Here is a 27,447-nt window from a genome sequence, read left to right on the forward strand (position 1 = left end):
AAATTAGCTTATGTGTCTTGTTAATTGTTGCATTTAATTTTTGTTTTGAAATGGGTTTAATTGTTTATTCATTTTTTCATTGATGACGTGAAGTTGCTAATTTGGCTCTAGCTTAGCTCCCTATGCTTGCTTGAGAAAGATGCTTAAAAGTGAATTCAATTAAGGAATTGGGTTGTTTTGTATTGTTATGCCTGTTGTTAAGGTTCAAGAGAACTCCTTCGAAATATGATAGTTGATTGATGTGTGTGTGTGTCTCTCTTCCTCTCTCTCTCTCTCTCTCTATATATATATATATATATATATATTTATAGAGAGAGAGAGAGAGATTCAACAACTTAAAGAAATCAATAAGTACCAATTAAGTGAAATTTTTCTATGATTGCTCACACTATTAAGGTTCTCTCTCTAATTTTTCAAATTTCGAGTTTATTTTTTTGGCAATTGGTTCCTAATCCCCCCCATCCCGGTTTTGATAATGATAATTAAAACTCTTCGATTTATTTTATGTTGCGTAACCTTTAGCTTCTATAAAAGATTAGAATACTACTTTACTTTGTACCTAAATTATTTACCGTATTACTTCCTGTGGTATCGACCCTAACTCATCATTGGGATTATACTTGTTAGTGACAGCCTACACTTTGAATAGGAAGAAGTGTAGTTGAGTGCTATCAATTTTCTATAATATTCACAACCTCTATTTTCTAATGATTTTCACTTTCATATATAATTGTCTTTCAAACTCATTAACGTACACTTCTAGAGCATCCGCTGATTGAGATTTTTATTTTAACAAATAGATAAATTTACAACATGAAAAATTATTGATAAAAGTGATAAAACAATTCTTCTCAACTAAAAGATAGAGCATCAAAGGGCCCGCGAATATCAGTGTGTATAATTTCTCCCTATGGCACTTTTCTTGGTATGTGTGATTTGATTTCCTTTTATGCAATACAAACATATATCAAGATCATTATAATTCATATTCAAAAGAATCTCCCTCTTTACTAATCTTTATAATCTTTATTAGGATACACAACTCAAACATATATGTCATAAATAAGTAGAACTTTCATTCCGTGAACTAATTTTAATTCTAACATTTTAATGAATAGTAAGAAGGAATTCAAAAAAATTGTTATCAAGCTTTAATGTATATAAATCATCAATAAGAACACCTGAACCATAAAAGTATTTTTGTATAAATTAAAACGTCCATGTCCAAATATAAAATCAAATCTAGAAACGTCAAGTCTTGAAAGAGAAATTAAATTTCTAGAAACTGAAGGGACATAAGGAGTTTGTAATAGATCAAGGTGATGTCCAGTCTCCGATAAGTACTTATTCCTTCAATTTGAGTCTTCATGCGATTTTCCATGAACAAGAAATCTTATTTCAGTTTTTATTTTGATCATAGTGAATCTTTTCAACATAGTGAATACATGAGTAGTTGCACTAGAATCAAGCTACCAAGTATTATTAAGAACTTCTACTAAAAATGATTTGAAACATACAAAAATACTAAATGTACCTTTCTTTTCAAATCAATCTCTATGTGTCTGGCAATATTTGCAGTAGTGCCAATCCTTTATACAATAACGACACACATAAGTCTTGAATTACTTATGAGCATCCTATGGAACTTTAGCAGGTGCTTCCTTTTTCTTAAGCTTGTTCGCCTTCACTTTGAGTCATTTACCATCTTCTGGACCCATGAAATTAATGTAATGACTTCCTTGTATATTGAGTATCGACTCTTCTTGAGTAAGCATAATTTACAATTCACTAACATTCCTTTTATCCTTCACAATATTATAGGAGAATGGTCGGTAATCAAGAGGCAATAAGTTCATGATAAACTGTACCAAGAAGGTTTCATCCACTTTTATTCACAAGGTCTGAAGTCCTACCACAATGTTAGTCATCTCGATGATATGATTTTGCATACTACGCAACCAATCAAACTTCATGGTCATGAGTTCATCAATTAATATACCAAAAAGAGACTGAGCAGAACGAAAAATGTTCTTCCACAAGCTTCAGTTATTCCCCGACATTTTCTATTTATGGATTAGTACTCCTAATGTATTCACTACAATTATTCACATGAACATAAGAATTAATATATTAGAACGCTTCCATGATTTACGAAAAGTTTTCTCATCCTCAATGCTCTTATGAATAATGACAACAAGTTTTTCATTCAGTAGAACCAAGTCAAGATTCATCACACCTAAGTGAAATTGGAATTGTTCATCTTATTCATAAAGTTCAATCCATTGAATACAGTTACAAATGAAGCATAAAAATGAAGAGGAATAACTTCAAAAATACATGCTCACAAATAGAAAATAATGTGAATTCAATAAAACAATAAAGGCATATCGTAATTCTCCTTTGTATGGATATAACGACACACTATCATAAGACAATTAAATATTTTTAATTAAACATATACGACATCTTCATATATACAATAGATGTTTGCTTGAAAATATTAATTTACCTCATATTGTTCACTATTCCTAGAATGGTTGATTCACCTTGAGGTAAATTCTTAAATTCTGGCAATAGTGAAAACCAATCTATCTATTTATTTTCTATACAGGCATTCCATTAATTTTTTTAGATAAATGATAATTTTACGAATGCATATTTTTCGTAACATACTAGTTTGTGCACTTATGTGACTAACAAACTATATAAATATAAATGTACACATAGTATCATAAACTTTTGTGCATGTGAATAATTTTTTGCATTTTAGTTTGAACATTTTGGTGACTAACTAACTATATGAATAAAATACATGCGTAAAGTGATCATAAATATTATATGTGTAGACGTAAATTCTCTAATTTGACCACTTTAGTGACTCACAAACTATTTTTCACTAAATACCCACATATTATTTATTATTTAGCATAATGATCACTTTAATATAGAACAATTTAAAAGAAAACATAATTATTGCATTATAGAAAAAATATTTAAGATTTTTAGAATTTGTGCAAATTAAACTTTGTTAGCAACTCTTGATTAAATGAAGAGTCTAAACACCTTAAATAGTGAAGCACAAAATTCGGCTCCTACAGAAGGATTTAACAATAGGCTTGAACATAGTTTTATTGGACAAAATTAAACTTAGAAGGAATTTTTTTTAAAAAAAAAAATCATGGTTCTCACGTTATTTGCATTCATCCGGGTTCGTCTACTTTTCAACATTCATGTTCAAAATTCTAATTAAATAATTAGTTACATATGTATTAGTTTAATTTGTATTGAACATCCACAATTTGAAGATAATGTAAGGTAGTTCACATAATTCATACATGCAATGAATGCTACATTTCTGATGCAGTTACATAATTTATGACACCGATAATATAATATTTTCTGGTACCTCCTTATGGATTGGATTAGTCTTTCTGGTGGGTATCCTTAATTCTCTCATCTCTTGAACCTATTCGTCGCAGACCCAAAACCAAAATGACCCCCCTAATTTTTCTCGGTTGTGAGACACATTAAATTTGAATCTAATCTCTACACTTACGACGAATATATAACTTGATTGGGAAAAAATAGTAGGCTATACCTGTGCTAATTTTTTAAATTATTTTAATTACTTACAGAGGATATACGAACATTATCTGTTCAAACAATCATGCCTCTGATACCACATGTAAGATTTAAATACTTTAATACACATCATCTTAAACATGATAATCTTACATAGAGATCTAAATAGAAGAGTCAGTCGTAAATTGATTTCGACCTTCTTTCCCTAGCTTTATGTTACCACAACATAAATGATGAAAATAGTGAAGAGAATATATGGTAACCCTAATGGGTGGAGAGAGGACCAATTATAGATGTTATGACTTAATCTTGAAAGTCCATCAAGTAACTACGCAGAAACGGGATTTATTTCTCATTAAATATTATTTATAATATTACTTGGTCACAAGTAAAGTTGAGTCATAGGTAAGAATTTTTCTTACATTTCATGACATAAGTTAAAAGGGTGTTGATGGATATTTTATTCTTAACCTTTTCTAACTAGCAAAATATTCCACATAAAAAATGAAAAAGCATTGTGCCAGTTCAGATTCTTGTTGAAAACAACGTCAAGTTTCCTAAAAAATTTTAACTGTAGTCTAATTCTTGATTACTAATGAACTTGTTGATTATGTAAATGACACCCATTTCTGTCCAATATGTTCTTACATTTGTGCTTTCAAGAAAAATGACTTGTAGTTTTTGAAATGTTACATAGACTGTAGTTATTAGATATGCCAATACACATAGAATTTAGATAGTTACAGATTGAAAGTCTATTGTGTTTCACAACCATATCAAAAACTTTAGTTTGTTTGGATAGTGTAACTTTCATATCCACATGAAGTTCTCTTTAGGACTTAAATGATGAGTTTTATTTGCTCTCTAATGAAACTGTAGACAAATTTCATTGTTATTATATATGACATGGGGGTTTGAAATCACGTAACCACATTGGGATTATTTGAATTGGCCGGTGTGTAATTGTAGTTAATAAGGTCAATTATGTCTTCAATTAAGTCAATAAATAAAGTATTTGACCTCTAACTACTCTTAATATACACCATACTTTTATCAAAATGAAATATTCATTTAGGACTAAGGGTCCTTGAATTTTTCTCGGGTTGTGGTATGGTTTGGTATCCATTTATCGTGCCAGAAAGATAATACCATGTCATTTTTCAAGATCCAATATAAATCCTTTTTGTATATATCTAGATCTTAACTAAGTCTTTTCAAATCTTCTATGATTTTTTTTCCTTGGGCATGGTAGGTTATGTTTCTCTCTTTAGTGTATTTTTTTTATTGTAGATTAGAAGCCCAATGAGATCTAATGTTTAGCTCCTCACGCTAGTTAAGCGAGCAATGCTAAGTTTTTAGTGTTGTCTTGTTGCAATCCTAAGCCTCAATCATGCCTTTCGTTTGTCATAATATCTCATTTTATCATGTCCATTTTTCTGTTGCGCTTGTGGTACCCATATAAAATTTCTTGGTATTTGATAAATTTTATAAGATATATTATGAAGGAGGTCTGTAAATATGGTTTGAAATATTATTAAAACAAGAATTTACGACTGTTGCTCTTCCTGCTTTGTTCAAGAATTTGATTTATTAGCCTGCTAAGTTAGATTGAAAATTATCCAATATGTATTGGAAGTCTATATTTGTAGGTCTTCTACGGTGTATGAAAAAATCTTAAATATTTCACAAATTTATTTCTACTTTTAATATCAAACTTAGTTGTGAGCTCCTTTTTGATTCATGTTGAGCAATTTCATGAAAAATATAGTCTTTGATTTTTTGTTATTGATTGTCTTTTCAAATTGCGAGCAAAAATCATTGAGTATGCAACTTATTTTATTAGCCCTGGTCATGAGGACACGGTCATCCACAAAGAAGAAGCGGAATATTTCCGATCTTCTACTAAGTATTTTAATTGATTTTCAGTTTTTTAACCGCCTCTCAGTTTCTAATTTTCCAGAGAAGATTTTCATATATATATATACTAGATAGAGCATGGCCGTGCAAAGCACGGCTCAACATTAAATGATCATTATTTCAGAAAAATTAATGCATTATATGAAAAATCTGATTTTCGTATTAGTGAATTATAAGTGGTATAATATCATTGCAATAAAGAAATCGATCATATTTTACATATATTTCAGATAGCAAAAGCATTCGCTTTGTGCATTATATAAATCTCTAGAACTGAAAAATAACATCAAATATCTTTTGGGGACACATAAACGAGAGGACAATTTGGCTAAAGCTTCACATTTACTGGACTCGGAGGATTTGGTCACTACTAAATTAACTTTTTCTTCTTACCAGTTCTAAAATAATATTTCAAGTGAAAATTTTTACTTGGTAGGGTCAGATATTAAGTCTTAGTGTTCTCTCTTTATCATGGATCATGAGATATAGATACAATTCTAAAATAATTAATAGAACATAGAAATTACTGCGCCATAGTTTTTTTTTATTCGTAACCCTTCTCATCATTTCAGCCTTTAGGCACCTTTCTTGACAATTTGTTCACCCCAAGTCAACAACTTCAAAGAAATCTTCAATGTTAGTGATATCCTCGGAAACTCCTAAAGCTCCTCTAATGTACATCTGCAAGTTATAATTAAAACGCAAAAAGAAAAATATCTCTACAATCGCATAAAGAATATTAAGAAAATTTTCATCCCCAATCAAAAAAGTTCATAGATTCTTTTTCTCATCATAATCATCTGGTATTTCAAATAAGAGATATATATAAGAAGAGTTATGATATGGTTAGTAGACATGTGGCATTATACGTGTGTATACGTATCATTTTTTTGTGTTTTTGCAAAGAATATAGTCAATATAAGGTCCATACGTGTCATTCAGTATCAAATTTTTATTTTTTGTTGGCTTTTTGGATAACATTATTTTTGTTCTTTGTGCCTATGTTTACCCTTACCCTTTACATTGTGTTTGAATGGTTGTTTGAAATTAGGTGATAATTGTATTGTATCCTATTGTTTTATAAAAGTATTATTATATTATATTATTTATTTATTTTTGATTTATTTTATAATATATAGTTGAGTTAATTTTTAATGTATTGGATATTCACAGAGTAGAGGGAACATTTTTATTTATTTTCTATCTACCCACCCACCCCCCCACCCCCACCCCCAAAAAAAAGGTTATCCTTCAGCTATCCTCGTGTATTTGAGTATAAATTTCTACTAGTCCCCATAACATCCTAGCCATCATACATTGTGTCCACTGTCTACATTGATGCAAGAAGGTGTATCTTCCTATTAACAGCCACTAGTCTATGAATAACTTTTGTATTACAACCCCCTTCTTACAGACATATTATCATTGAATTTTGTCCGTGCATGCTCCTTTAGTGTTCTAAGCCATTTATTCTTGGCAAGTTACATGTTTGTCATATATATGATATAGTGCACTCTGAACAAACAAATGGAGCTGATTTATCAATTATGAGGGCTAAAAAAGCTCAAAATTTTCTATTACAGAATCCACTTACTTGCATGTAGAACGTGTTGAAGTCATTGTATCCATCCCTGCACCAAAAATTGGAGTTATCAAAAGGAATACATTGTGCTACCAAGCATTTGAAATACAAAAAACAAAGTGGATTACGGCACAAACACCACGGAGATGACTTCATCAGAAAATAATTCAGAGGACATTCACCATAACACTAAAAACATGACTTCCTATACAAAGGTCAAATGATAAGTTCTTAGTTTCGTTATTTTAATTTAAAACAAGATATTTTTTATGACATCAAAACAAGATCATTTTAACATCCTAAAGCTTTAATTAGCTCATTGTATTTGGACAGTAAGGAAGTTCCCGACATGTAATAAGCCAATAACACAAGCAACAGCCTACATTACATTGATTTTGAGGTAGGACAATGCTAATGTGACATAATCATTACACCCAAAACCAATAAGAGGAAAAGCAACACCTTAAAACAGCAGCAGCCAACAATTTGTGCTTAGCACTCAAATATGTAAGAATTTAATGTAAATAATCAGCTTCATCACATATCAGAAATAAATAGCTCATCAATAGGAAAATCTTTCCAATTGGCTACACAAAGCAAAACCCACTCTGATGAAAGAGATAGTAGACCATCAAAAAAGAAGCACATACTTCCTCGTTATTCTGAGATTCATCAAATGAAGTTGAAGCACACCGTAGAACGGACTTCGGCGAGCGTTGACCATTGTGGGATTCTTCGCCAGAGTTGTAGCCGGAGCAGTTGGTTTTCGTCGCCGGAGGAGTGGCGAAGAAGAGGGAACAAATAGAGAATAACCATTACAGCTAGAAGAAGGAAAAAACAACCATCAAAGTTTAGGGAAAAATAAAACATTAGAGAAATCAAAGAAAAAAATTGAAAGAGCCTTACCTGGGATGAATGGGAAAAACATAGAGTAGATTTTCAGCAACCAAAGTAAAAAGCAATAAAGGAAGAAAGTTGAAAGATGAAACTAATGATGTAATGTGTCACTGAAAATATCTCTGCACAAGACACCTAATCTATAATAAAGAATTGAAAGGACCAAAATGTCCTCAAATTTGAATTAATAGACATGAAGCACACATGTTGAAACTAGCCTTTTCTATAATAGTAGTAATATATATATATATATTTCTCCATGTCTTATTCCTCTCGGTGGTTTAAAAAAATTATTTTAGTTTCTTTTATTAGAATTAGCACATTATTGGTGGTGATGCAAGACATAATGAGGCTGATTGTTATAAGGGAAAATTGAAATAGTGTAGAGTGCTTTTAATAAAAGAACATTTATTTTTGTCAAAAATTTTTTGTTAGTTCAGTTTAATAAGCATATTAGCATTATTCTACTTCATTTTATAAAGTGTGAGATAATTTCTTGAACGGTAAGTGCATTATTTGCAACCATTATGTTCCTTGAAAAACTGATTTGATAAAGACAAATAAGTTTATTCATAATCGGTCTAAGAGGTTGGGATATAATTTTGACAATGATTTTATAAGTGTTACGTAATCCTATTTTATAAGGCAGCAAGGATAGGACGATCACTATTGTTATTTACTGTACTAAAAAAATTATGGATGGTACTAACTATTTGACTGAATTGCTTTTTCGTTCAATTTCGTTGATCTATTTGATCTTTTGTGTTATGGTAAAATTGCATGCACTAGATTTAGAAGTAATTGAATGTTTTCTTCTGATTTTTTTGCACTTAATGTTGTCTTTCCTATTTATCGGTTTGTGTCTTTTTTAGCTTCTGTTTATTGAGATCTAGTGTTCCTTTCGCTTTGTTGTTGATGTGAGTGTCTTTTTCATTTACTAATTTCTTATGTGTGGGTCTTTGCATTTACTAATAGGAGAAAGGACAGAATTGCAAACATGAAATGTGGGGATGGAGCCTAGAAACTTCATATTTAAAAATCAATTCATCAGGTAAGTTCATATTTTCTTTGTCTCAGAGGCGAACCCATACGCACCCATTAAACTTTACAGTAAATTGTATGTATATATGTATATTTATTTTCAGAGATTGACAAAAACTAGGATACAGTTAAGATTGCATTCATGAAAAGCATAAGAGTTCCTCTGTGTTGTTGGTATAAGCTAGAGAAACCACCCTAGATATCAAAATTCAAATTCTGCTAATTGGTACACTAGAAGTCTTCAAATTTTGAATTCACCTCTATATATACATTCAAAGGAGGCTAGTGAAGTAGTTGTTCATTTCCTCTTAGATAATATTGTTACACCCGAAGTCTTCAAATTCTAAATTCGACTCTACATGGTCTACGATCTCAACATTACTAATATCAAAATGATAAATTACACTTCTTAAATATGTTGCATCTTCTCTAATTTAATTGTAAAAGTTTCTTCATATTTTTTTTCTTGGCATAGCATTATACTTGCTCATATCCGGCTTTGTTCATGATCAAATTATGTGTGCTGCAAATATTATTGTTATTGAGCATTTGTTGTAATTTGCAAAAATAAAATATCTTATGAGAAACCAATTTGTGGGACTGGCCTTCATGAGTTACATTTGGTTACCATAAGGACTATTCTTCATTTTTGTTTTCTGGGCCCATTAGTATTTTATTCTGGCACTTTAAACTTCTTTATTCGATCACATTTTCTATTTCATCCAGGCTAAATGAATGAGCTGAAATTCAACTTTCTTAGAGTTTTATGGAGGTAAAGCGAATAATATGTTTGATTACCTTAAAGTGTACATATCTCTTTTCCAAAAATTAACATGTACTAACACGAATAATGGGCAATTGTTGGTTTTTGGCAATATCCTAAAGAAACTAAGATGTTTATGTTTTTTATTCAGTGTTTTTCTCATTAGTTTCATTTTTATATTTTGGTATGATTAGAATTAACTTTAAGCTTTTCTTATTAATCATTAAATGCAAAAATTGTGTATGGATTATGGTACCTTATACTTGAAGATGACACAATTATGCTAAATTTAGAAGTGAAATTTAGTTTCTTTGAATGAGTCGGGTCACTTCAGTTACGTGTCTCTTTGTTAAAGTTGTGTATAAATTTTTTTCGTATGGATCGTCATCTCTAATTCATACGAGAACTTACATATCATCTTTCAATCTCGATAATTTATTCAAAAGAATCAGAGGTAGTTAATGTATATAATAAGGAAATCGATTTGATATTTGACAAAATATAATATTTATGTAAAAAAACAACAATTTGTCATTTGGAGAAGAACATATATGTTGGCACTAGAGCAAGCAAAAGTCTTGAGCAACTCTTGTTATTTTTTATATTCTATAGTTTGTTTAAAAGTTGTTATCATAGATTTAAGTTATATACTAAAATTTGATGATTTATAGCATGTTATTTTTAAGGATTGGGCCCTATAACTTCAACAATGGTCCTGCTATCAACAAAACTTCAATGTTTTAAGATATTAGGCCCTATACCATCTTTTCTTGCTTTTTGCTTTGACTCTTTTAGTTCCTCCCAGGTGATTCTTCACTCTTTCTTCACTTTACACTCGTTTGAAATTAGAACACTTGTTTTTTTCTATTTTGTACTAATAGCTTTACCAAGATTTTTCTTGTCTCTTACATTTTCCTAATGACCTGCTTAGATAATTGAATTCTGATTCCTCCCAAGTGCTTGAAAAATAGTTCACTAAAATTGATTCAATTTTTTTTCAGAAAGAAACAATATTACAAAGACTAAGTAGTTCATGTAAATAAAAAAAAATTAGGTCTGAAAATTTCTTTGCAATTATAACTCTTTTAACATATCCACTACTCTCAATTTCCTATGACTACAGAAAAGTGCTTCTGACTTATCTTGCTAACTTTTGTAATAATAGTGAACTTCCATTGATGAATACGTCTTGGATTATAAGTGAAGAAATTACAAACTTTGTTTCATCTATCAATGAAGAAGTCTTGGATTATAAGTGGAGAATGGGTGGTTCATATTGATACCAAAAGTTTGACGATTTTCAGTATATGATATTTTATTTCAACTCTTGAGAAAAATAGTCTAAAGAATGGCCTTCAAGACGAAAAGGTATAACTAATTGAAAGAAAATTTCGTTGTTTCTCTCATCTTTGTTTGACTTGCAAGATACAATTAACTTTCTTAAATAACTAACCTAACAGAACTAGCTTAATTCATTCAAACCCTCTTCAAATCATGTAATTTTATTCTTGCCTCAAATATTATTTACAGTGAACAGAGTCTCTACCAACAATTGAATGGAGGATTGAATCCCATGAAGAATAGTGAATTTTCAAGTTGAAAAGAGTTAATTATTGAAAACCAATTGGCAAAATACACCTGGACTAAATTAAGGTTTTATTATTTCTAAAATTTATTTTTAATTTTGTGCATCTTTTTGGATTACGTGACACCCAAATATCTCCCACTATCTCAATTTGAATATGTAAAAAGAAAAAGTTATCTTAGTTGGAATATGGTGCAAGGCAAGTACTTTTACATGGGTATATGATTTTGTGTTCCTTTTGTTGAGCTTGTAACTTATTTGAAGAGCTTGTGGTGAAGTTCAATAAGACTCGAAGATACTTGAAACTTCCTTCAGGCTATTGTTCTTTAGTCGAATTTTGAGAAGCTTTTTACTGATTTAAGAACTAATGTCATTTTTTATTTGAAATTTATTTATTTTATAGCTAGTCTAAGAAATTCTCTAAGAAGGAGTTGCAAAGACTATTCAAGTTCTTTATGTGTGGCATTTATTGGGAGTTTGAATTGAATCATCAGTTATATGTAATGTGGAAGATTTCTACACTTTTGTAACTGAGTGTAGCTGAGTTAATTTTTACAGAAAAAGTTTCAAGAGCTACCAGAAATTTCACAGCTTTAATTCCATTTCTTCCTTCTTTAATTGAAATGATATGTTGCTTTTAAGTTCAAAGTTTCAAGTTTTACACTGACTATGATTATTTGGAGAAAAAATTGACATCTGGATTTAACTTTTCTGATCTTTTTAGTTAATATTTTTATAAGATCTCCACTAGATATTTTTTAATTGTATTAGATGAAATTTAACCATCTATCACCTTACAACAACCTGATGGAATCATGTCTTACTTTTATTGAAATCATTGAAAAATGAGCAGAAGTTTAACGAATGAATAGTTTTCTTATCAAATATAATAATTTCTGCTATGATGATTTTTTCAATACTTGCCTTTGCATGTGGATAGTTTAATGATATTGAAGGAAGGAACATGAATTTTGGCTTTGGGTTATATTTTTTTTGTGGGACAAGTAGTAACGAGTAGGGACAATAAAGACAAAGAGCTATCATAAATTAGAAAAATAAATATTCATGAACCTTACTATTCATGTTATTGACTTCATTACTTGGTAAAGTCTGAAACTATTTTTGAATTTTAAAAACTAAAATTTAACATGCAAGCTCGAATTTCTCAAACCTTTAGACAATATTGCCTCCTTTTCTATTTCTCCTCTCATTTATATGTGGTTTTTTTCATGCTCTGGTTAATCAAACCAAATTCATATCTAGAATTTTATGAAGATACGATACATCTTATAATGTTCCAACAAGAAATCCAAAAAAATGAAAAATAAGAGAAAAGAACAAACATGTTAACAGATGGGTAAAATTTGGAGTGGTTAAAGTTTTGGAGTGTGTTGTAGGTAGCATTTTCATAATTTTTTCATACTTTCTTTTGAACATATGGTTGTTATACTTTTTCTTTTGACTAGTATGACTAGCATTTTCATCTTCCTTTCACTATTGCACTTTGAAGAAATTGTTTGGTCTTCAAAGAACACAAATATCACGAATTTTAACAAGTTTCTACTCGACTGCGTCATAAAAATGATAGATAAATTCACGAAGACCATAACCAATGAAGATATACTTGTAGTACCCCAGAAATTTTTAAACTAAGACTCAAACCATCCTTTTTTTGTGAGTAGCATTTTAGGGAGGAATTTAAATTTTCTTAAGCATTAAGCATCTTCAGTTCTAAAAACAACTAAAGAGAGTTCATTCAAGTTATTCCTAAGTTCTTCTAAATCTTCGGCCAACTTAAAACGACCATAACGTAAGCATAAGATGAGTTAGGAGACCCAAGATATCAGATGAAAGATCTCCAAGTTCTCTTTCCAACGCCACCAAGTTTGGTAAATTTTGAGCTCATATAAGGGAGATATTCCCTTTTGAAGTTAGACTGTCCATTTAAGAAAAGTTACCCAAAATTAGGAGGGTTATTTTAGTCTTTTCCTTATCCCACTTGTTCTAAACGCAAATTACACCCAATTAAATGTCTATATTGATTAGAATCAATTTGATTCATCCTCAAAAGCATTTACAGTCTTAGAAAGAAGATTCAAGAGGAGAAAAAAATTCAAAGTTTCAAGCATTCAAGAAATTCAAGATTTCGCCTAGAACTTAGTTTTTTGAGGTATATAAACTTCCATAGTTTTCAGTTTGTTCACCCACACGCCAATCATGAGTTTGTTTTGCGAATCTATCCATAAATATCGAGCAATTTAATTTCTTCATGAATTATTGATAAGTGTTCTTGAAGTTTCCTTATCGATTAAGTTTTGATGTAAGATTCTACTTGGATCAACTTAAAATTACCATAATTAAAGTATTTGAATCTACTTTCCATCGCAACCAATTTCACGTCAATCAAATTTTTGAATAAAAAGTTATGACCATTTTAGTAACCTGATACAATGTTGTTACGAATTAGCCGATGGTAAAACATTAAAAATTGTAGTTTTTGTATTTTTACCTCCAAGAAAACTCTAAACAAATTTCTTGACTAATAAAATGCTCAAAACAATCAGATTTTCATCTTTTTATCCATTATTCTCTTCTCTCTCAAACCCAGGGAAAAACCCTAAGGAAAAATCAAAGTAGAAGACTTCATTCAAGATTATTTCAATCTTTTTCAACATTCTTCTTCAAGCTAAATCTTTCAACAAATACTCCATTCGATTCAACTCAAATTCCTCCATACAATTATGAATCACTAATTAAAATCATTCTTGGCCATAGAGATTTCAAAAAACTAATTCAAGAATCTCAAGAAAGGTTTTCTTGATCGTTTACCTTCAAACTAGGGTTTCAAAGCTTCTAATCAAGTTCTTCTTCAAGAACCTTGTTTTTCGAGGTATGTAAGGTTATCATAGTGTTGTACTAGTTCGTCCTCACACCCTACATCTTCTTTCAAATTAGTAAAGCTAGGATTCTACCCCTAGATTTCAGTATTTTTGAGATAAGTTGGTTTGAGTTCTTCAGTTCATGGATCTTTGGAAATTTTTATTCCTAATTATTGAGTTTAAATATTTTTATTTAGATCCTATTTATTCAAGTATATATTCAGCGTGAACCTTATTTTGAGTTATAAGAAGTTTGCCAAAGCCAATACTGAGTTTTAATCTGTGTTTTGAGGAAGTAAGTTTGAGAATGGGAAGAATCATATGCATGAGTTATATATTGTTAGTTAGACACTTTAATCGAGTCATTCATGCCCATAAATTCCACATGAACTCCATGAGTATTTTATAGAGGAGTAGTACCTTCAAGATCTAATTCCTAAGTATTGAGTTTCGAATTATTTTAGGATTATATTCATAATCATGGGGCTATTACATGTTATCATAAAGGTCCTTGAGTTGGATAGTACATGCTCATAATCTTCATGAACCCTATGAATCGAGAAGTCTTGAGATGAGAGGTATCATTGTGTCCTGGAGTTGAGTAGTTCATGTCCATAATTTCGTTTGAACACTCCGAGTCGAGCATTCTTAAGATGAGTAGTATCATTGACTCATTGAGTTCTGGAGTTGCTGTTACAAGTATTGAGTTCTATGCATGGTTTTTAAAAACCTTGAATTGAGTCGTTTACGTCCATAATTCGACATGAACCCTATTTTAATAGTATTTATACAAAATGTTTTAAACTTGTTTTAGAGACTTGAGCATAGAGTTGAGGAAGAGTAGAGCTGAGTTCATTTTCTTTAAAATGATATATGGTAATTAAGTATTTCCAAGAGTAAATATATCTGTATTTGCAAAGTCGTCGGTCTTGTCCTGATATCTTTATATAATAGTAAAGGTTTCATAGATAGACAAAGTTGAAGAGTTTTTCGTATTCATTTTCTTTTGAGCATTTTTCAGACTTTCTTAAAGTTCAATATTAGAGTTCAATGAATTTAATTTAGCTTTAAGATTATGTATGCTTGAGTTAGTTTTGGGCCTAAATTGGATCCCATTGACCCATTTTGGGTCACTTTTGGGCCCATTTATGTGATAATGCCTAACACTATAAATAGGCCTTTAGGGGTTCAATTTAGGAGACTGATTTTGATTATTGTGGTTATAAACCTATACTCTTTGTGTGAGTGTTTGGAAGCCCGACAAAGCTTTTGTTGATTGTTTCTTAGAAATAAGGATTGCTTGGGATATTGATTCCCTTGAGGTCTTGGTAAGAGTTAGGTGCTTTTTATTGGATTAACGAATTGAGGTCTTTGGGTTTAATATACCTTTAGGTTGCTTTTTGTTTCCTCTTGTTGTGTCTATCTATCCATCTTACTTTCTTGTCTTTTTTATTTCTGCATTTGTTGTGATTCCTCTTGTGAGAATTACATCAATACAAGAGGTGATTGAAAAGAAAAGTCAGATCTTTATCAATGACTGCTCTTAGAAAAATCTTGAAAAAGTCATGAGACTCCAGAAGGTCTTGAGAGAAGCCCACGAGTGAGTTAAGTGTTGAGTTTCAAAAAACTGCGCTCATGTTCTTATGAATCATGTGTCCAAGCTAAAAGTGACTTATTTTCTCTTCTCTAAGCCCTGTTTAAACTAATATCCTTATGAGGAAGTATGTTTAGAGAAAGGGTAGTATATTTATCCCAAAAGGTAGTATGAGGTATGAGATTATAAACAACAGTAAGAATGTGCTCCATTCAGCGAGCCGGAGACCACTTCGTTGAATCGCCAAGTCCCTTTGGCAAGGTTTGGGGATCACCAACTGCCCAATGAGCTACAAAGGGGAAAACTTCTCACTAGGAGAGCTGAATACTATTGGGGCATCACCAAGTTGATTGGGCGATAGTCCCCAGAACACCTATAGTTTCAATACCTTCCCAACTAAGGCAAGGAGCACAGTTCCTAGATGAACCTATTAGCCGTATCACCGAGACAATAGGAGAGCCTAAATTGGCTCTCCCATTGACCCATTTCGGGTCACTTTTAGGCCCATTTATGTGATAATGCCTAACACTATAAATAGGCCTTTAGGGGTTCAATTTAGGAGACTGATTTTGATTATTGTGGTTATAAACCTATACTCTTTGTGTGAGTGTCTGGAAGCCCGACAAAGCTTTTGTTGATTGTTTCTTAGAAATAAGGATTTCTTGGGATATTGATTCCCTTGAGGTCTTGGTAAGAGTTAGGTGCTTTTTATTGGATTAACGAATTGAGGTCTTTGGGTTTAATATACCTTTAGGTTGCTTTTTGTTTCCTCTTGTTGTGTCTATCTATCCATCTTACTTTCTTGTCTTTTTTATTTCTGCATTTGTTGTGATTCCTCTTGTGAGAATTACATCAATACAAGAGGTGGTTAAAAAGAAAAGTCAGATCTTTATCAATGACTGCTCTTAGCAAAATCTTGAAAAAGTCATGAGACTCCAGAAGGTCTTGAGAAGCCCATGAAGAGTTAAGCGTTGAGTTTCAAAAAACTGCGCTCATGTTCATATGAATCATGTGTCCAAGCTAAAAGCGACTTACTTTTTCTTCTCTAAGCCCTGTTTCAACTAATATCCTTTTGAGGAAGTATGTTTAGAGAAAGGGTAGAGTATTTATCCCAAAAGGTAGTATGAGGTATGAGATTATAAACATCAGTAGTAAAAGTATCCAAAGTTAGAGGAATGTGTGCAAAGGTTCAGTAATCAAAGGAAAGGAGAACGTGATGGGTCATATTATGTTATTACAATCATGAACCCAGCCAGTGATAAATGATGAGTTCCTTTATTAGTTAAATAAGGAATAATAATGCTGTAGAGAGTTCTTGATAAAAGATACAGGAATAGCTACTAGTCATGATGAGATAGAGTATATCTTAGACAAAATACAGTTGATGTCGATGTGACATCATATTAGAGGAGACTAAATTCATGTGTTGAATAAGAGAACAAAGTATTCATGAAGTGAAAGATCTAATCTAGACATATGATTTGCTTGATAGGGTCACGATGTTCAGGAGGTTATAGAACAAATTTGGTAATAAAGTATAATAAGTGGGCAAATAGTACTTAGGTTGTGAAAAGGGGATGTAGACTAGTTTAGAGATGATGAAATAGGTCCATAAAATTCAAGTGTCATCTTCAGACCTAAGGGGAAGATGATAATATGAGAAAAGTCAAGTGTTGAGAATAAGATAGTAATAAGCACAAAAGGGTATGTGAGACAACTTTTCAGAGGTCCTTTTAGTAGCAGAGTGAAGTTAGAAGAAGAAGTTAATTTTCTTATCGTGAGAATGATGGTGTGATAATTCCATCTAAGATATAAATAAGGAGGAAGAGTAGCATGACATTTGACTATGAGAAATAGCTAAATGAGAGCCCTTAGATGGTTCTGAATAGTAATGCGGGCAATTCTAGTTGGTATTGCAAATGTGATAAGAGTAACCCCGTTCCATACCCAGTCCACCGTCATTCGAGGATGAATGATACCAAGGGGGATATATTGTAACACCCCAAAATTTTTTAAGTAAGACTAGAGCCATCCTTATTTGTGAGTAGGATTTCATGGAGGAATTTAAAATTTTCTCAAGTATTAAATCACTAGATGTAGCACCTTCAATTCAAAAAAACAACTAAAGAGAGTTTAAGTAAGTCATTCCAAAGTCTTCTAAGTTTTCAGTCAACTTCAAAAGACCATAACTTTTAGTACATGATGAGTTAAGAGAACCAAAAGATATCAAATGAAAGATATTTGAGTCCTCTTTCCAACGCCACCGAGTTTGCTAATTGGTGAGCTTGTATAAGGGATATATGTCCTTTTGAAGTCAGACTATCCATTTAAGGAAAGTTAATTGAAATAAGAGGGGTATTTTAGTCTTTTCCTTATCCTACTTATTCTAAAAATGATTGTCGCGCACCATTTTTTGCAAAAACGGGTTTAGTGCATGACCTAACAACTCTTTTGGAATTTGAGAATTCGAAGAGTCGCCACCTAACGAATTAAGGCGTGTTAGAGAACCTATCTAACCTAACTAAGTTTGATTAAGGTCAACGAACCAGAGATCAAGGAAAGGGTTCAAATCACCTCGAGGGGAAGGTGTTAGACATCCCTCAAGGTCCACAAATGTGGGTTCCAGTCGTATCTCGTGCAATTTATGTAGAGGTTACAAGTAGCAAATAAGGTCACATCATTATTTGTTTAATTTTAACATGTTAACTAGGTGATAAGCATATTGAACAATCAAATCTATTTTATTTAATTGATTAAACATGCGAAGCTAGGTGGATTAAATAACAAATACTAATCAATTAAAATAAAGATAAACGAGGATACAGAGAAAGGACAAATAGATAAGCAAACTATTTTATTATTTTAATTTTAAGGTTACTCAAATAAGTATAATTAAAACATGTAAATAAAGGGATAAAAGGGAAGGAAGACTCTAAAAGAGACTTTTGGATCAACACTCGAATTTTTATTTTATTTTCGGACAACTTCTATATAAGGACAGACAAAACCAATGTTTGTCATTTAGACCGAGTGGATATCATCATATCCACAGGGCCAACTACTCCTACCCCACCACCACATGGATTTCATACCTAAAAGGTGCCTAATCGTCTCAGCTTATTCTCCAAGAGGCATTGGACTCTTAGTAGGGTGGTTCTAGAAAAAAATAAAATATAAAGTCATCCTAGACACCAAGTCAAACAAACAAGACAAACAAGACGGTCATTTAGCATGATAAGTTTCAATTTGACCTCTATATGAACATGCTTGCAAATAACATATTATCATGAAAGAATTTCATGCGATGTGTATGAGCGTACAAACAATTTTGACATTAAGACAATAAAGAATTAAGCTGGAAGAATTATTAATGGACACTCCTAAAGGCATACAGGTCGTTATCTAATTGACTTTTAGAAGAGACAAAAAGCTAAGGAAACTTATTTTATAATTTAACTAATTTTAAGAGGGGAAGAAATTAATAACGGATTTTTATTTATGCTTTTTCAAATATAGCAAAGAAGTGATTGCTCATGCATATATATTTTAAAATAGTAGCAAATTTAATTATTAATGTAGAAAATATTATTTAGAACAACATATTTTACTTATTTAGGCAGAAAATTTATTTTAAAGAACATCAACAAATTTATTATTAATGCAGAAAATTATTTTTTAAAATATTGACAGATTTACGAATTGGTTATTAATTCTAAAATTATTTTTTTAGGCAGAAAATATTTACAATGCAGAAATTTAACTTAAAAACCGATTATTATTAATGCAGAAACATTTTTAGGCACTTATTTTTATTAGATATAGAAATTAATTAGTAGCAAATATGACATGAAAAAGGGGTTAATTATGATGCAGAAAATGTTAATTATGCAACAGATTTTCTAGACATATTAGTATGACAATTTTTTAGGATACACACACACAAAAAATGTAGAAAATTGTTCTTTTACATAGAGCAGAAAATATTTGCAGATTTTATCTTGTTTTTAAGATATGTTATAAATTATCAGAGACTGACTTTAACGAGCAATCTTTTTTAATTAGATCTTATAGACATGTTTTCTAAGAGAACATGCTAAAACTTATTGATTCACATTAACAAATCAAAGCGCAGATTGCATTTATTAATTTATTCCTTTCCAAATAAGTTAGTATGCTAGAGCTTAGTTGATAATATTTAACTATAACAAGCTGGGAATTATTAAAAAGCCTATGAACATGATTTATAAGCCAGTTGTAAACTCTATCTATTTGAAATTCTATACGCATGAGTTCTAGCATAACAAGATTATTAAGACAATGAAGTTATCAAAGATCACATTAATTAACATAGCTAACTTAATTATTGAATCCTATAGGCATGATTTATATACTTATTATTTAAACCTGTAGGCATGGTTTCTAAACGAATAAGTTTGCACATAAATGACAATTAGCACATAATTCCCCCTCCCCTTAGACGATCCCCCCAAATTTACTTTACATATAGAGTTAGAGTCATACAAATATTACAAGAACCCAAATATATAAATAAGAAATTACAAATTCAAATACATAAATTAAAAAAGTAATTTCATCTCATACCGAATCTTCAACTAAACTTCCCGTTTGAAACCTATTAAAGCAAGCAATACACTACACACATAATCGTATTTATTTTAGACAAGGTAAAACACACAGGCATTTATAATTCAATAAATTACATATATAGAAAAGAATAGAACAACAAACTTACATAAATGTATGAATGCAAAAAAATATAAATGTTAATTAAGAACATTAACCGGTTAAGCAGAAAAGAAATATCAACAATGTAGACAAGTTGATCCAAATTTTCACCCGAACAAAGCAAAGCAGCCAAGATAGCACTAAAGAGTTTACCAAAATCTTAATTTAATATTTTAGAGTATAGCAATCTTATGAGGAATGACAAAACGAGAAAAAGTTAAGAAGTCTAGCTTTTGCGCTAAAAGAGAGTGAATGAATGTAGAAATAATGAAGGGTGGGGTCCTATCTATATAGAAAAGAGGGATGCACCTAATAAGAGAAATAAATTAATTAAGGAATCAATTATAATATATTATTTACTTAATTTAAAGGAGAGTCAAATCAAAAAAATTTAAATTATTTTTTATCAAAAATGAAAAAAAACAAGAAATCTGTCAATTTTCCAAAACAAGGAAAAAGGATCAATAAATATTATTCTTTACTTATTTTATGGGAGCTAAATTGGATTTCTTTAATCATTTTTTACCATGTATAAACAAGTAACAAACCTGTCTATTTTGATTAAGGTAACATGAATCAATTAGCAGAAATTAATGCGATTGAGCCACAATAGACAACTATCTTAAAATAAAGAAAATACACATGCAACGCACAATAAATTGCAATTCTAATAACCTATCATATTAATATATATACCTTCTATACACAATTAATTATAAATTTATTACCTGCAATTCGTTCACAATGCAGCCATATCAATTAGTGGATCCAAACCTGTAAAATTCTACTCATATGCAAAAATTACGCTTCATGTTAATGAATACATATATTGTACACGTGCAGTCTGACATGAATAATCCATTACATGCCGCAGCTTACTAGACAACAGTGAGATAGTCGGCATACAAAAATTTTACCACAAATAGATGCCTCAAAAATTAGTTACTAAGCATGAATGAAGTTACCCTATTAAATAATGGCAAAGAAATGACCATAATGAATCAATGAGCAGTTTAATCTTAAATATTTTAAAAGAGAAGTGATGAGGACATATGATTTTAACAGACCAAATCACAACATATAAGTAAAATGACGCTGTCTAGACGAAATTTGACTCACACATATGAATTATGAATTTGAGCAAAGTGAAGAACATGAATTATTTTTCTAGAATAAGCAACCCACACACTAACTCAAGACTAATTAAATAAATAAAATCGTAACTGGGACATATATGTAAAGAGTCTTCTTTATCCAAATGCTTCTCTTTCGATGTTTGTGTCGCCTCTCGATGTTGCTGTTGGACCTTTGCCAAGCATTGCTGGTCACTATTGCTTCTCGCCGGACTGCCGGTGTTTTTCCACCTGTTGCTGGCCGTCCCTGCTGGAGAAGAGAAAGGAAAAGGAAGGAGAAGACTCTCCGGAGTTCCGCCATCTCCATGAAGCTACTGGTCGGAGTTGCTGTTGAAGGTTGTTGTTGTTACGTCGTCTCGCCGGGCTGCTGCTGCTGTCGTGCATTCCTCCAGGCGTTGTTGCTTCATCGGAGCCTGCTGATTTTGTGAGGCGGCTGCTGTTGCAAGAAGAGAAGAGAAGAGGAGGAGAAGAAGAAGGGAGGAGAGGAGAGGGAAGAAGGGAGAAAAAATGGAGACCGCGTTGCTAGCCTCACCGACAATGGCGACTCTTGGAAAGGACAAAGGGGAAGGGAGTGAGAGAGAGCACCGGCGCTAGAGAGAGGAGAGGAATAGAGAATGAGAGTTTAGGGTAGGGGTCTTTCAATGTTAGAATAGAAAAGTTTGGAGGATTTAATATGAACTGTCGATTTAAAAGAGATGGAGGGCCGAGATTCAATTAAAGAGATCAATGGCTAGGATTAAGAGATGGGGTTTTCTTATTTGGGTTAAAAGATTGGCCAAAATTCAAATAAAATTGGCTAGAATTGAAATGAAAGAGTGGTTACAAGTGAAATAAAAATGGGATAAAAGTGGTTAGATTTTAAATAAATTGGAATAAAATAGGCTAATTTTTAAATAATTTTGAGAAAAATTAAAGAAATGGTCAAAGGTCAATTAAAATTGGGTGTCAACATGAATTAATCAGTTTTATTCATGCCAAAAGTGTTGAGGGTTTTCTAGAGAAGATTAAAGAGCTGAAAAGTTCAAAGTTTTAAGCGTTTGTTCAAGGAATTTAAGATTTCACGAATAACCTAGTTCTCTGAGGTATGTAAGCTTCCATCATGTTGGGTTTGTTTACCCACATGCCTATCAGTTTCTTTCGAATCTATTTATAAATATTGAGCTATTTAATCGCTTGATGAGTTCTTGATAAGTGTTCTTGAAGTTTCCTTATCAATTAAGTTTTGATGTAAGATTTTACTTGGGTCAACTTCATTATCATATATCTTAGAATAAAAAGAGTTACGAATCCCATAGCCTATAACCTAAAGGTATTTGAATCTACATTCCAAGTCAACCAATTTCCCGTGAATACAATTTCTGAGTAAAACGTTATGACAATTTAGTAACTTGATATAGTGTTGTTGTGATTAGTCAACAAAAAAACATTAAAAAGTGTCATTTTTGTCTTTTTACCTCCAAAAAAGCCCTAAACAAATTTTTTGTCTAGTAAAAGGCTCAAAATAATAAGATTTTCATCTTCTTATCCATCATTTTCTTCTCTCTGAAACCTTAAGGCAAAACTCTAAGTAAAAATCAAAGTAGAAGACTCTATTCAAGATTCTTTTAATCTTTTTCAAAATTCTTCTTCAAGGTGATTTTTATCTCAAAGAATTTCATTCTTTTCAACTCAAATTCCTCCATAAAATTATGAATCACTAATGAAAATCATAATTCTTGGTCATAGAGGTTTCAAGAAACTAATTCCAGAATCTCAAAAAAGGTTTTCTTGATCGTTTACCTTCAAACTAGGGCTTCAAGGCTTCTAATCAAGTTCTTCTTCAAGATTCTTCAAGAACCTTGTTCTTCAAGGTATGTAACATTATCATTATGTTGGACTAGTTCGTCCTCACATCATAAATCTTCTTTGTAATTAGTAAAAGAGAAATCTAAGATTCTACCCCTATATTTATTATTGAGATAAGTTGATTTGAGTTCTTGAGTTCCTGGTTCTTTAAAAAAATTCTATTCCTAATTATTGAGTTTTAATATTTTATTGAGATTCTTTAGTTGATTTGTTCATGTCTATTGTCATAATTCGAGTTCACATCATGGATGTGGCCGACACTCACGAACCCTTATTGGTCCTCAAGCAAACCCTCATCCTGACTGATTACAAGCGGAAGATTAACTTAAGCACGCAAAATCTTAAAAACTAATTTAAACTCAATAATCTTTTGAAATTAATCTCAAAATACTCAATCGATAACATAGAGTTTGAAAAGAATAACCCAAGGAAACGCACACCGAAAACTACTCAACTTTGTCTATCTATGAAGTCGTAACTATTATAGAAAAATATCGAGACAAAACTCACAACATCTCAAAACTACTTATTGTACGGTAAAGGTAAAGTCCTATGTACTATAAGAAGTCTCAAAAAGATGACTGGAATGTCACATGACCTTAACGAAACGTTTGTTGATGATCATAAAGACCTGCATATGCATTATGAAATGATGCATGCCAAATGACTCAATACGTAGAATGAACGAGCATGTAAGGGGAATTCTAAAGCATAAATTAAACTAAATAATATTTTACTCAACTCAAGATACTCAAGGATAAAACAAAAATAAAAGACGAAATATATGGAGAACTTTTAAAAAACAGAAGATAATAACTCAATCGTATTGAAGAAAACAATAACACCTCAATTTGAATACAAAAAATCAATATAATTATGTGGAAGTTTCTCTAATGAAAAACATTACCATGAGCCTAACAATGATACAATATTTTTGCCTCACGTTGCCAGGGTCAGCCTATACTTTGTTGGAGTATAGGATGATATCATGACTATGTATCCAACTATATGTCTTCTCAAAAACAATGAGGAGTCGCATGAAGAATCAATGCTATCATATCCTACATTTGATATATAGTTCTATGGTACTTTCAAATCATAAAATACCTAACCCAACTCGGTACTCTACTCCTACATATATACTCATGCTCAATGTTTAAAAACATAACTCTGTATGTGGTTTGAGATTATTACTCAAAATATTTCTCTTAAAAAATATGTTTCTAAAATTTCTCATGAAAACTCTTTTAGCAATCGATGTTTCTTTACATCTTAAATATGAAAACATTTAATCTTGGGAATACTTAGTTCCTATAAGAAAATGAACCCAACTCTACTCTTTCTCAAATTCATATGCGCAGGTCTTAGTTTTAAAATAATTTGTCAAAACAGGACTTCTGAAAATAGGATTCATGCTGAATTATGGACGTGAACGACTAAATTTAAGTTTTTCAATAAGCATGCATGAAAATCAATACTTATAACTCATAAACTCCAAAACTCAAAGAGTCAATGATACTACTCATATCAAGAATGCTTGACTCAGAGGGTTCTTGTGAAATTATGGGCATGAACTACTCAACTCAAGGACCGGCATGGGTATCCTGTAGTATCCCCATGATTATAAATATGATCCCAAAATTAGTATGAACTAAATACTCAAGACTTAAGACATGAAGATATATACTACCCCTCTCACAGATACTCAACTGATGGAGTTCATGCAGAATTTGTGGGCATGGATGACTTGACTAAAAGGGTCTATATAATAATGTGGAACTCATGCATATGACTCTTATCATTCTCATACTTCTTCAAAACTCAGTTGAAAAACTCAAGTGTAGGCTTTGAAAACTTCTCATGATTTATAACTCAAAATACTGTTCATGCTGAAAGAGACATGAACATATCAATTCAAGGATCTCAATAACAATATAAAAACTCAATACTAAGAAATTTCAAAAGAATCGAGAATTCAAAAACTTAAAATCAACTTGGCTCAAGCATACTCAAATCTAGGGGTAAAATCCTAGATTTATCTTTTAATAATTTGAAAGTAGATGTAGGGCGTGAGGACAAACTAGTACCATACTATGATTGCCTTACATACCTTGAAGAATAAGGTTCTTGAATAATCTTGAAGAAGAACTTGATTAGAAGCCATGAAATCCTAGCTTGAAGGTAAACGATCAAGACACCTTTCTTGAGATTCTTTAATTAGTTTCTTGAAATATCTATGGCCAAGAATCATGATTTTAATTAGTATTTCATAACTGTATTGAGTAACTTGAGTTTAAAAGAGTGAAATTTTGGGAGAAAGACGCACCTTGAAGAGAAATTTTGAAATAAAATCGAAAGAATCTTGAATGGAGTTTTCTACTTTGATTTTACCTTAGGGTTTTGCCCTAGGGTTTGAGAGAGAAGAGAATCATGGATTAAAAGATGAAAATTTAATTGTTCCGAGCCTTTACTTAGTTAAGAAATTCTTTTATAGTTTTCTAGTAGGTAAGAAGACAAAAATGACATTTTTTTAATGTTTTCCCGTCGGCTAATTTGTAACAACACTGTATCAAGTTACTAAAATGGTAATAACTTTTTACTCAAATATTTAATTGATGCAAAATTGGTGGAGTTAAAAAGTCCATTCAGATACCTTTAATTTGATAGTTTAGAAATCACGTAACTCTTTATATTATGAAGAGGTTTAGTCATTTGAATTTGACCCAAATAAAATCTTACATCAAAACTTAGTCGATAATGAACCTTCAAGAACACTTATCAAGAACTAATTAAGAAATCAAATTGCTCAATATTTATGGATGATTTCACAAAATAAACTCATGATTTACGTGTGGGCGAACAAACCCAACACTATGGAAGCTTACATACCTCAAAGAACTAGATTTTTGGTGAAATCTTGAATTTCAGGAACAAACTTTTGAAACTTTGAACTTTTTCTCCTCTTGAATCTTCTCTCTAAATCCAAAAGGCTTTGGGGTGAATGAAACTGATTTCAATCAGTTTATATTCCTAAAACCTTACTAAAAACTTTTAAATCTTATTGGTTAAGGACAAGTCGAAAACACCCCTCATATTTTTGAGTAACTTTTTTTATTTGGAAAGCCTGACTTCGAATGGGCATATCTCCCTCATACGAGCTCGAAAATTAGAAAACTTGGCGGCATCAAAAAGAGAATTACATCACCTTTCATTTGATATCCTATGGGTCTCCTAAATAATTTTGTGCTAAAAGTTATGGTTATTTGAAGTTGACCCAAAACTTAAAAGAACTAACGAATGACTCCAATGGATTCTCTTTAATCTTTTTCGAATTCAAGGTGCTTTATTTAGTGACCTTAACACTTAAGACATTTTTGGTAGCGTGTGTGAGAAGTTGTATCATCAGATAGCTCATAGTGATGGTTGTCGATTAGAGAATTTCCCGTAGAGTTATACATTATTTTTATATATAAATTGAGTTATTTTGTATTCTTCGATACAATTGAGTTATTATCTACTGTTTTAAAAGTTTCTATATATTCCATCTTTTATTGTATTTTTATCCTTGAGTATCTTGAGTTGAATATCTATTCTTTTAGTTCAGTATCTTATTCTTGAGTTGAGTTTAGTTGAGTGAGTTGAGAAGTAAGAATATTTCCTTCTTATCAAGTTCAAGCTTATGTTTATGTTTAGAATTTCTTTGCATGCTCGTACATTCCATGTACTACGCCATTTGACCTACATCATGAAGTATTCAGGATCATCAACAAGCATTTTGTTGAGGTCATGTGATATTCTAGTTACCCTTGGTCAACCTTCTTATATTCTAGAGGACCTTACCTTTATCTTACAGTTAGTAGTTTTGAGATGTCAAGGGTTTTGT

The 27,447-nt window shown here is 31.2% G+C and overlaps 1 long non-coding RNA gene across 1 annotated transcript; it reads right to left on the reverse strand.

The window, feature by feature from the left end:
• Nucleotides 1-5,661: 5,661 nt before the first annotated feature.
• LOC101267156 (uncharacterized) lies at nucleotides 5,662-8,193 on the reverse strand. Its single transcript, XR_182324.5, has 4 exons — nucleotides 7,988-8,193; nucleotides 7,732-7,902; nucleotides 7,094-7,130; nucleotides 5,662-6,180 (listed from the first exon to the last, which is right to left on the reverse strand). It is a non-coding gene; the product is annotated as an uncharacterized lncRNA (long non-coding RNA).
• Nucleotides 8,194-27,447: the final 19,254 nt, after the last annotated feature.

The sequence above is a fragment of the Solanum lycopersicum genome, chromosome 1 (assembly GCF_036512215.1).
Source record: "Solanum lycopersicum chromosome 1, SLM_r2.1".
NCBI lineage: Eukaryota > Viridiplantae > Streptophyta > Magnoliopsida > Solanales > Solanaceae > Solanum > Solanum lycopersicum.